Source organism: Macaca mulatta, chromosome 9 (assembly GCF_049350105.2).
Source record: "Macaca mulatta isolate MMU2019108-1 chromosome 9, T2T-MMU8v2.0, whole genome shotgun sequence".
Lineage (NCBI taxonomy): Eukaryota > Metazoa > Chordata > Mammalia > Primates > Cercopithecidae > Macaca > Macaca mulatta.
Genome location: NC_133414.1, coordinates 136,358,572 through 136,370,890, shown reverse-complemented (window position 1 = coordinate 136,370,890; position 12,319 = coordinate 136,358,572). Strand labels below are relative to the sequence as shown.

General features: G+C 49.7%; 1 long non-coding RNA gene across 1 annotated transcript; it reads left to right on the top strand.

Moving 5' to 3' along the window:
* Positions 1-1,163: 1,163 nt before the first annotated feature.
* LOC114670061 (uncharacterized) lies at positions 1,164-3,075 on the top strand. The gene is made up of 3 exons (XR_003719534.2): positions 1,164-1,289; positions 1,446-1,686; positions 2,265-3,075. It is a non-coding gene; the product is annotated as an uncharacterized LOC114670061 (long non-coding RNA).
* The last annotated feature ends 9,244 nt before the right edge of the window (positions 3,076-12,319 follow it).

The window sequence follows — 12,319 nt, the reverse complement described above, 5'->3', positions numbered from 1 at the left end:
TCTGTTTTGCCTGTTGAACTGGACAGAGCCTCAGAACAGCCCAGAATTCCCATGTTGCAGAAACGCTTTCCAAATGGGGAAGGTGTGACAATTCCTGACACCTTCCCCAGACACGGGCAAGGCTTTACAAGGGGATCTCACACCTCTGCTGAGCCCTGGCAGGAGGGAGCTGGCCTTGACCTGCCCAGCACGACAGAGCTTGACTGCAAACAGCGATTGTCTGTTTTACAGCCCAATGGCTGCTCGGTGAAACATGTTGTGATGCTGAGCTTGCTGGCTTCCTGCACACAGTTCAGAATTTGCAAGTAAAATGGATTTTGTGTCATTCACACTCATCTGGAATTCGAATCAGCTCACCGCTGCCCAGCTCCCCACTGGTGTTGGCTGCAGCTGGAGCCCGCTGTTCCTGGTGTGGCGTGCTTGCTCTGCAGGCTTGGGGGAGTGTGGCAGCTGAATATTGGTCCAGTTACGGTTACGGTCACGGTTACTGTGTGCAAAGTGTTTCCACCGCTGGCTTGTGTATAGGCCTCCCATAACCCTGTGAGATGGACAAGCTGGAAACTGTGCCCATTTTCCAGGAGAGCCAGGGCCAGCCTCATGGGCCTGAGGCCTGTGCAATTGCAAAGGGCCCTGTGATCAGGCCCTGAGCTTCTTGGGTTAATGCTCTTCTGCCATCATCTTGAAATTTTAATAATTTTATCTTTGAACTGGTGTTTTGCAGGTGAAGTCTAATGGGACCATGGAGTGGGCACATGAGCTGGAGATTCATGCAATAGACATGCCTGCTGTTCCTTGCTGCCTCATCAGCATGTCGTATTCTTGATGCCCCATGAGCAGAGTGTTCCAGGGAACCCATGATGCATGGAAGCGTGACTCAAAGTGAGTACAAGGGATGCGTGTTGTATGCACAGCTGAGTGAGCAAGGGCATAGACAGCCCTGACAGGCCACACTTTCCATTCAAACCAGAACTTGCTTAGAATGCAGAAAAAGGGCAGCGATGTTGGAAGAAACACAAACGACCAAGGAAACCTGTCATGCCTTTTCTTACTCATGTCTCTTCCCTGTGTTAGCCAAGCACTTACACCGAAAGTGATGACACAGAAGGAAAGGGGAAGACGGAGCAGCCATAGTTCCTTTTTGCTTCAGTTCTTCCTTACCCATCAGTAAGGCAAAGGCAGAGAGTGTTGGTAGAATGTGATTCTATCCAGGAGTGAAATAAAAACAGAAAGCAGTTGAGTTTTTTTTTGTACAGCATTTCTACTGTTCTAGCAACGACAAAAATATACTTGTACGTACAAAATATCAGATACAAATTATAATTCTGACGATTTCCCATATGAGTTAAATGTTCTTATATTTGTATCTAAAACTGGTATTGTGCAATGTAATGATGAATGGTAAAATTCATGTTAGTAATTAAAAATTTTAATTTTTCTTTACTTAGAATGGCATGAAGGCATCAAATAGCAAATAAAAAGTATCACGACAAGATGAGAGAGAGAGACTGGAAGAAAGAAGAAAGCTCTATATTTTAGTAACTTCAAGGACACTTTTTTCCTGCTTTTTGAAGAAGAGGTCCCACATTTTCAGTTTGAACAAGGAGCCCCACAATTGTGAGAACAGCCTGACAGAGGGCATGGAGACTGAGGATACGAGGCCCACTCAGATCCCAGAGTTATTAAGAGGTGAGTTGGGGTAGAATGCTGGACTCTGGACTTTGATGGAATCTAGGAGCAGGATCAATGATGGAGATGATGATGAGGATGATGGCGTTGAAGAAGATGATGATGGTAGTGGTAATGATGGTGGTGCTGGTGATGATGATTATGATGTTGATGGTGGTGGTGGTGGTGATAATGGTGATGATAATGAAGATGGTGGTGGTGATGATGGTGGTGGCAATGATGATAAATGATGGTGATGAAGATCATGATGATGGTAGTGGTAATGATGATGGTGGCGGTGATGATGGCGGTGCTGGTGATGATGGTGATGATTGTGATGGTGATGATGATTATGATGATAGTGGTGATGATGGTGGTGGCAATGATGATGAATGATGGTGTTGAAGATGATGATGGTAGTGGTGATGATGATGGTGGTGGTGGTGATAATGGTGATGATGATGAAGACATTAATGGTGATGACGATGATGGTTATAAAGTAACATTACTGAGCTAAGCATGATATATGACACATGCAGTAGCTCACTCATATTCTTGGCAATCTTGGGAGGTAGATATAACTACCTTCTACTTTTCAGAGGAAGAAACCGGTGCTTTGAAAGGTTGAACAACCTGCCCACATCACTTGACTGGCAAGCAGCACAGCCAATCACCATGGACCCACAGCCTCAGCCACCAACTTCTCTCTGTCCTGCCTGCTGGGGTAACACAGCTAATTCTTTTGCCCCTGTCTCCTTGGATGTCAGGCTCCTCCTGGTAAGAAACAGTGCCATTTATTTTATTTATTTTTCTTTTAAAATCATGCATCATGAGATTCCTCTTCTTGGCATTCTGTAACTGATAACACTTCCTGTCTTGCCCTCCAACATTCTCCACACAGCAAGAAGACAGAGTTGTCTACTAAAAATGTAAATCTGATCATGTTGCTGCTCCCTGCTTAAAAGCCTTTGATGGTTCCCAGCACCGTCAAATGAAACACAAACTCCCTGAACACAACCTTCCTTAACTTTCCATGTGATCTGCCTCAAGGCTTCTCTCCACCCTCCTCTCTGTCTCTGCTCCTTGAATCACTGTGCTCTAGCCACACTGGCCTATTTTTGTTCCTCCAATCTGCTAAGCTCTTTCCCACCCAGGACCAGCTGATATTCCTCCTTCTGCCTGTGACACTGTTCACTTCCATCACTCTTTGCCTGGCCAAATGCAGCTCATTGTTTAATTTACATCATAACTGTAAATACACATTTGCTTTGGTCACCTGGCACGTAACTAAAGCTTGGTAAATAACAAATTACTTTGTTTTCTGTTATTTAGCCAGAACTAGCCCAAAAAAGGGAGAAAAAAAGAATGATGAGAATAATACATGATGAGTAATAAAACGTCCCAAATATACAGTTTTTCGAAGTGGCTATAAAGTCTCCTTTGCTTCCCTGCAGCCCTCCTTGGTCCCTCTCTGTTGGGTGTACATCCTTCCAGACCGTTTTCCATGCACTTCAGAGACAGGATAATTATCAAGATGCTATTTTCTTTGCATCCTTGTATTTTCCTTCCCTCAGATGTATGAGGTAGCCAAACCTTTATGAGTGCAGCATGAGTTTTGCTGACAGCTTTTGGAGGTCAGGCCACACTCTACATATAACAATCCACTGTGTAACTTAGCCAGGAATTATTTATCAACCCCCTTTCTTTGGAGAAGATGTGGGACACAGAGAACACAGACCTCACCCAGACATTTGCTTCAAAAGCCAGGTAGCCAGGAGCTGTCGGGCTTGGTTATCTCATAGTGGCAGGCCTCTAAGGGGGGATGTGAACTAATGTGAAGGAGGCATGTGGGCTGGGCTGGCAAGGGTCAGGGTTTTGTGGTTCTAGAAGGGGCAGGAACCTGGGCCCTACTCACACACATCCCCTGGAGGGGCCATGGTGAGGGAAGGGTTTTGGAAGGACATGGATGTCAGGGACACACAGAGAGAGGGACTGCAGGTGCCCAGGCTCCTGGTTCACTAGAATATCTGTTTCCAAGCTTGGCACAAAGATAGCAGAGCCATCCACCTTCACAGGATCACCTGGATTGGATCATCTGGGTAGGATCATCTGGGTTGGATCCAAGTGCTAAACTCCCAGAGCTGTTGGCAAGCCCTTAGAGAGGACTGCTGGGGCTTGATGATGCAAGACCCCATCCTTGAATCTCATGGAGGTCTTTGACACTGGAGGGATCACCCAACACAAAGGCATTGTATTACTTAACCATTTTGTTGAATGGGGGCTCCTAGACAGGTTTATGTTGATTTAGGGTGAGCTAAGAAATGTGATATCTTAACACCTAAGTAACATAATACTACTGGACTGGATGACATTGAGGTCCCTGCCTGCTGTGGCCCCCTGGCAGGCCACATCTGGAATCAGGTCCTGCTTTTGGGGGTGGTAGAGGGGGGTGGCAAAGTTGCTTCCTTCTCAGAGCCCCATATCTGTGGCATGGGCTCCCTGCTGAGTGGCTCCCTACCCCAGTGGGAGGTGGGATTCCGTGAGAGGAGGCAGAGACCAGGCTGCAGCCTATAGAGGAGGGCCGCGACGCTCCCCCTGCCCTGGTAGAGACTGCCTTTGATAGTGGGTAGGCTGCCCACAGCTCTCTGAGGTGCTCACCTGGTGATGGCTACTAGGGTTCAAAACAGGGAGCTGGTAATTTCCTGAAAGCTCCTCCCAGACAGAGACATGAATGGCCAAGCCAAGTTCTCAAGCTAGAATCTGAACCCAGGACTATCTGGCTCCCAAACCTAAGCTCTTGAAGGAGGATGCACTGTACAGGCAGGGAGGGCACTCTTGCCCTCTTGGACTTTTCCTGGCCACCCCGAAGGGTGCCTTGGCCATGTTGTGGTAGACTAGCCCTGCTCTTACTGGGACACATCTTGGTCTTGGGCATGGAGAGTGGGATGTAAGGATGCGGAGCCCTCCTGAACCTGAGGCCAGCTTCCTCTTTCCAGTAACCTCACAGATCAGCCCGTGTGGGGCTCTCAGTCAGGCTGGGACTTAGGCTTAATGGGATCACCAGGGGATGGCCAGATGCGGCACAGTCCTAGGTGGCCTCGGTTTTCTGTCCTGGACAATGGGCTTGATCATCTCCCAGGCCCTGTACCAGGATGTGCCTGGCAAAGCTGTTTTCAAGGCTGGGACAAGAGGCTGAAATTTCCAGGTTCCTCTGGGTCAGAAACTGTTTAGAACGTTTTGCTAAAATGCCAGCTGGCTCTGTTCAGGACTGGACAACGGGGATCACCTGCCAGAGACAGCCCCTGACTCCTCAAGAGACTGGGTTGTATGGGAGGGGAGCCCAGTGAACCCTGGGAGGTGGGCAGGTCCCAGAATCATGATTTCTCATGTCCAGGAATGGCCTTAGCTATGAGTGCAGAGGGGCCTCCGGTCCTAGTGGGCCCAGTGTCTGAGAGGGTGGCCCTCGTGTCATTGCAAAAAGCCTTGGCTCTGATGATAAAAGGCACACATGCTTACAGAAAATTTGGAAAATACAGACAAGTATGAAGAAGACAATTCAAATGACTAATCTCACCACTGAGGGGTTACTGCATTTGGAGTTTTGGTGTATTTTATTTTAGGATTTTAAAAGTGTATATTTGGATAGATTTATGAAATCAGGACTGTACGACTTCAGGTCACACTCTGCGTATAACAATCCATTGTGTAACTTAGCCAGAAATTATTTATCAACCCCCTTTCTTTGACATTTAAATTCTTTGTTCTTTGCTATTATAAACAATGAGGTGACATTGACATTTACAGGTGTTTCCTTGGGATGACAGCTCTTTGGATATCTATATATTATTGTGGAAAATGTTCTGCCTGTTCTAAAAGTTTTTGAGATATGGTCTCAAATTGTTTTCTAGAAAGCTCATATGCCACCGGCAGGATACCACAGGTATCAGAACAGCCACACAATGCAGAAACAGGGCATTTGAGGGGTTCCCTAGTGTGGGTCCAACAGCCCTGGCCTTGATGGGTTCCGGGGTGCACCTCTCATCTCTGGGCAGTGGCCATATCCATGATGAGCCTGAGTTATCAAGGAAGCACCATCCATGGAGGTGCTGGATCGAGGCTGAGTGGGTAATATGACTTAGAAAGCTTCCCTCCCACAGTTATAGTGTGTTTCTATTTCAGCCCAAGGTGAACTCTGCTGTGAGGAAGGACTCAAGCTCTAGGCCTCCCAGAGGGTTGAGGGTTGTAGGAGCAGTCAGGCCTGGACCAATGTGACCGAAGCTGGAAGGTTCTGTTTGTGCCAAGACCTTTGCAGCCTGACAATATCCGCACTCCAGGAGCACAGGGCATCTTTTCACTTTGTGCTCCAGGGCCCCAGGGAGCCCACTTTGCCAGGTGCCAGCCCAGTCTGGGAGTGTGGGTGAGCTCATCCCCCCGGAATCTGCCAGCACTGATTGCAGGAGCTGGCTCTGACTGGCATTGGATGGGGTGGGGCAATCTCAGGGGTGTTCTGTGTGTCCCTTCCAGAGGAACCAGGTCCCCATGACCCACAGCGGTAGCTTCACCAAAGCCTTTGGGTATTGGCTTTTCCTCTTTCCTTTTCTTACTCTTTCACTCCCTCCCTCCTGCTTCCTGGGCTCACCTTCCCCTCACCCCAAATCACCTGCACCAAGTCCTTGTCTGAGGCTCTGCTTCTGGGGGAACCCAAACGTAGACAAGGATTTACTAGATGATCTCAGCTACACAGAGACCAGCGAGGTCCTATAATAATGGGGCTCACGTTGGCCATTTGAACCCTTCTTGGAAGGAACTGTGAGGATCTCCATAGCCATGATGCCGCTCAAACTGCCGTGAGAGCTGGTGTCTGGGACAGCCACCAAGTGTGCCTGTCACAACTTGCTGGGGCCTCACTGACCAGGTGCATCAGTGATGGTAATTAATTTACAATGTCCTCTTAGTAAGAAAAAAAATTAATGGATTATGAGTGAAACATAAAGCCTGTATGAGCTTTGAAGATCAAACAAGAGATGCTGCAGAAATTTCAGATTTTCAGAGGCCTGCTTTGAGTTCCTGCTCCTGAGGGCCCCAGGGGATTCAAGTTTACCATCCTCTGCCGGGGGCTCCCCTGGGACCAGAGGGAGGGCTCTGAATGGTCACTAATCTTGACGACAACTTGAATTTGTAGAGCGCGTGCACATTTTTGTCTCGCAGCACCTTGCAGTGAGGTCAGTGAGCAGCATCGGTTACTTTTATCTTCATCTCAGGCAGAGACAGGTTCAACATTGTCTGAAGACTCGGCCAGCCAGGGCTCACCTAGGTGGCTCCCAGGTCTTCAGACAAGGTCTGTTACTGAAACACCAGGGGTTTGGTCTAGGTTCTGCTGCTCATCACACAGAAAGCCAATCACAGAGACAATGATTAAGGCCAAGGAAGAAGGCTTTAATCGGGTGCTGCACCTGAGGAGATGGGAGATCAGTCTCAAATCCATCTCCCTAACCGACTAAAATAAGGGGTTTATATAGCAGGGAAGAAATGTAACTATGTATGGGAAAACAGGAACTCAGGAGGGCTAAGTAGGGAATCATGATGAAGGAGGGGCCTGGTGTCTCATTGTCTGGATCTGGTGAGTTTCAAGCTTTAAGCCCAGAAAAGTCAATTTCTATGTTTATTTAAAAAACAACAACAACTGTCTGTGGGCCTATTGGGTCAGTTTTACTCCTTTCAGAATGCCACACGGCTGCCTGGGGGCGGGGGGAGTTTGGGCTTGACCAAGACTGATCGGTTGGCTATGTTAGGAAGTTTGTGATTTGCTGGAGAGCTACGCATCCACAGTCCTGACCCGGGATGAGAGCTGATCTTGTCTGTACTGGGAGATGGCTGGTCTCAGATATTTGTTCAAGGGCAGCACCACCTGAGTGCCAAGGAGTTGGTCGTGAATGCCACTATGGCACTTTTTGCCGGAGGAATGTTCTGTCTTCCTTTTTCTCATCTGGACCAGGACTTGTGTGTGCACTGGAGACGGAATCTTGTGTCCAGCCAGGGCTGGAGCTGGCCCAGCCTGTATCACCCTGGCCTAGCACCTTGTTCTTTGGCTCAAATACCCTGGGCCCACGGATTGCTTCAGGGTCCTGGGAAGAGAGGGAGGAAGCGGCAGAGGTGGTGGCTGGGATGGTTCTAGAAGCAGACTCATTTGTTTTGGAAGGCTGCACACAGACTTGCTCCCCTCTAGGGTTTGGGGAAATGAGGTGAATTTCAAGCTTTAAGACCAGAAAAGTCTTAATCCATTGCTCACCTAGAAATCCAGGGCTGAGAAATCAGTTACTGAGTTGGTTCAGGCTATGTGGGGAGGGGGCCATCATCCCGCATGGGGACCTGAATTTGTTCCTCCCCCTGGCTTTGGTGGGTGGCAGGAGGCTGGCACCTTGGTTATGCCTGGGCGGACGCAGGCCTGGGATATGCCTGCTCCCTCTCTGCCCCGCCTCCCTTGGACCGTGCACATTTCCATTGATTAGAAAAACAGTTGCAGCAGGTTCTGGTGGGGCCGGTGCTGGTGGGAGGGAACTGTTTCCAAGTCTCTGGAATGTTGTCAGCACGTGAACCATGACCGCACCCTTGCTGGGAGAAGAGTCAGCTTCTGGGGATTATATTAATAATAAATGGCAGCCATTATCAACCCTGATCCTGCAAAGGTGATAGTAACAGCCACGGTGAACACCACGATTGGTCCTTCTCAGCACTGACTCATCACCATTATCTTATGATGGGCGCTGTTATTGGTTCTGTTCCACAGGTGCAAAAACCCGGCTTAACAAGGTAAGTGACTTGCTCCAGGTGGCACAGTCACTAAGTGGCAGCCCAGGGTCCTGAGGCTTGATCTCTGCGCCATCACCTGCCACATCCTGAGCCCTTTTTCTGTGCCAGGCCTGGCATTCAGACTCCACAGGCATCATTTCATTTTTATCTCATAATGACTTTCAGGGAAGGAACTGCTGTTAACATCATCTTAATTGGGGCTCAGAGAGGTGCAGTGATTTGCCCTAGTCACACAGCTCGTGGTAGACCAGGCTCTAGACCCCTGGCCTGTCTGACCGCAGAGCCCTTGTTCTTTATCACTGAGCTGCAGCTCTTGCAACCAAGAGGCCAAAGCAGCTGAGATCACAAGACAGGGGTGATGCATAGGCCATGGTTACACCTTCCACCCTCCACTGGTCACTGGGCAGAGGCCATGTGCCTGTGAGGGTTGCTTAGGCAAGGCTGAGGCCTGCTTCTTGGGTGGCAGTGCACAGAGCAGCACTGGGCACCTGACATGCCAGTCCATGTGTGGCTGGGAGCTGTGACATGCCAGTCCGTGTGCGGCTGGGAGCTGTGACATGCCAGTCCGTGTGTGGCTGGGAGCTGTGACATGCCAGTCCGTGTGTGGCTGGGAGCTGTGACATGCCAGTCCGTGTGTGGCTGGGAGCTGTGACATACCAGTCCGTGTGTGGCTGGGAGCTGGCCATGAGCTTCTGGGTTAATGTTCAGTTGAAAAGCCTCCAAAAGAAGCACAATAACCTGGACAAGCTGACTAATAAGGATCTTTTCTATAATTAAATCATAACATCATCATCCTTCCAACAACGGATGGATTCATTCGTTACGTACTAGCATTTTTCTGTTCAACTAGAAACCCATTGCACACCTAGAAAATACAGAGATAGCCATGAGCCTTCAGGGTCATTTGCTTTGCACATCAAGGCATTGCTTCATTCATCAAATGTTGTTTGCAGGGGAGCTGGGGTCCCCATACCTGCCCTCAGGGAACTCATAGTTACTAGGGTAGATGCAGAAGTATTTTGGGTAGCTGTAGCCAATTGATCGATTGGCTGATTAACTGAGTTAATGAATATTTATTGAGCATCTACTATGTGCATGAAATTGATATTTAAATTAGTCATCTTTTGCATTCATTTATTAGTTTTAGACTTGGAAAGTGGCTTGCGATATGTGTTCTATAAAAACCCAACAGATTTGTGACCTTGTTCACTTCTGGGATAAAGATTATCTTTCATAAACTAGAAATTAGATGAAGGCTTTGAGTCATGCTCCATAACATCATATAAAAATATGAGAGCTTGACTCTACCCCTGCGTTTCTCCCCCTTGACTGCACATTAGGATCATCTGGGTAGACTTCATAAAGTGGCCATGCCATTGTCTTGGCCTCATGCCTGCAGACTCTGATTTAACAAGTTTGAAGTGGGGCTCTGGGGAAAAGGGGTGCTTTGAAACATCCCCAGGTGGTTTTCTGTGCTGGGCTCTGTGAATCATTGGTCTGTACCAGCTTTTTGTTTGTTTGTTTGTTTTGTTTGTTTTTTGAGACAGAGTCTTGCTCTGTTACCCAGGTGAAGTGCAGTGGCACAATCTCGGCTCACTGCAACTTCTGCCTCCCAGGTTCAAGTGATTCTCATGCCTCAGCCTCCCAAGTAGCTGGGATTACAGGCGTAGCCATGACACCCTGCTAATTTTTGTATTTTTAGTAGAGACGGGGTTTCATCATATTGTCCAGGCTGGTCTCGAACTCCCGACCTCAAGTGATCCACCTGCTTTGGCCTCCCAAAGTGCTGGGATTACAGGCGTGAGCCACCACACCCAGCTGATACCAGCAGTTCTTAGAGTTTAATTTCTCATGCTTAGGCTGTATGCAGTCCACTAAACTGGAGCAGAGGCGGGGGTCAGGATAAATGAATGCTGCAAGTCAGACAGCTTGGCTGCTTCCTACTTCTATGGTGAATGGCTGGAAGTGTCCAAGTAGGAAGCTGCTAGACCTGCTTGTGTCATGGACATCCCTGTTGGTGATGGGTGGCTCTGAAGTACAGGGCTGGAGGTAGGGAGACCAACAGGGGGCTTGTTAAAAGGCCCAGATGGGAGATAGGGAGGCCCTGAACCAAGCCAGAGGTCAGGAGGCAAAGGGAGAGCATGCACGTGGGAGACACCCGGAGAGGGCGGGTGATTTCCAAACACGTCTGCAAATTCTTTGACACTCCTCCGATGGAGAGGTGGTGTTGGTGTCTCCTCCTCTTCGATTTGGGCTGACTTTCTAGGGGACAGAGGCAGTGGAAGTGACGGCACATAACTTCTGAGGCTAGGCCCTGGTTCTCGTGGGACTTTCACCCTTGGAGCCTGAACATCTATCTAAAGAAATCTGACTGCCCTGTGGCTGCCATGCTGGGAGGAAGCCCTGGCCACACAAAAGGGCCTGTGTATGTGCTGTGTTCTGACAGTCCCCACTGAGGTCCCAGCTGACAGTATCATCTGTCAGACAGGTCAGGGAAGACGCCTCCGATGATTCTAAACCCTAGTCCTTGAGTCCTCTCAGCTGAGAGCCCAGACACTGTGGAGCAGACACAGGCTGTTTCTGTGGTGCCCTGCCTGGAGTCCTGGCTTACAGAATCCAACCCAAGAACACAACAAAAGAGCTGTTTTATGCTGTGAAGTTTTGGGGTATCTTTTGTACAGGAATAGTTACCCAAACAGATGAGCCCTGGGACTTGGTGGCCGGCTCGATGCAGGGGCAAAGCAGAGGGGGGTGCCCCCATATTTCTAGCTGTCTTTGCACCTGTTGGAGTGGAGAGGCCCGTGGGATACTGGCTAGAGGTTTCCAGGGAGGGGGTAGAGGAGCTCCGTGGTGACCAAGGTCCACGTCCTTCCCCAAACCATTTAGACAGATGAATGCACTCAGGGTCCCTCTTCAAAGAGCAATGCGTGTCCCTTACAGCTTGCAGTGGTCGCCCATTAAAGTGTGGCCCACAGTCCAGCCGGCTCAGCATCCCCTGGGCCTCATTAGAAGTGTAGCCCTCAGGCCCCACCTGGTGTCAAGAGCAACCTGGGAGCTTGTTAAACCTCCATGGGCCAGGGCCTTGCCACTCGTGCCCACTGACTGAGAGCCCTGGGCAGGCCTTGGAAGCTGCGTGTCTGACTTACAGGGAGGTGCTGGGGCCACAGGCCACAGGGGCTGACTGGGAACTGGCATGGGATGCCTTGCTGTGGGCCCAGGGGCAGCTTCACAGAGTGGAGCCCACGACGGGGACTCAGGGCTGTTGCCTCAGGGAGTCGAGGAGCAGCGTCTGCTCCTGTGGCCTTTCCGTGGTTCCTAGTGGTGGGGCCTTATCCGCTCCAGGGCAGGTGAGGCCTCTGGTTGCTGGTTGCGTGTAAGGGCCAGCCTGGGGGCCTTTGGGAACTTTTCCAGGTGAAGAGACAGCCCGGGGGCTGTTTCCCAATCCAGGAGCAGACACTTAGCATTGCAGGGCCTGTTTCCCTGCAGCCGTTTGACCCAGAGATGTTTTGAAGAGGCCTGAAACCTAAACGGGTAGACGCTCAGCTTTGTTTTATGATCAAGTGCTGTGAAAGGTGAAAGGTGAAATCCTTCCCTGATCCCTGCAGCTCAATGTGGGGCGGGGACTGGGACAGAACAAGAGTCCACGGGAACTGTCGATGGTGGAGCTGGATGCACCCACTCCGTGGCCACATCCAAGCAGCAAGCAGCCTGCTCTGCCCGCGGGGCGTGGGAGTCTGTGTGTGTCTGTGACTCAGTGGATGTCAGCGTGTGTGTGTGTGTGTGTGCATGCATGCGTGTGTGTGTGCATGCACACGTGTGTAGCTTCTCTGAGCTCCTGAGGCTG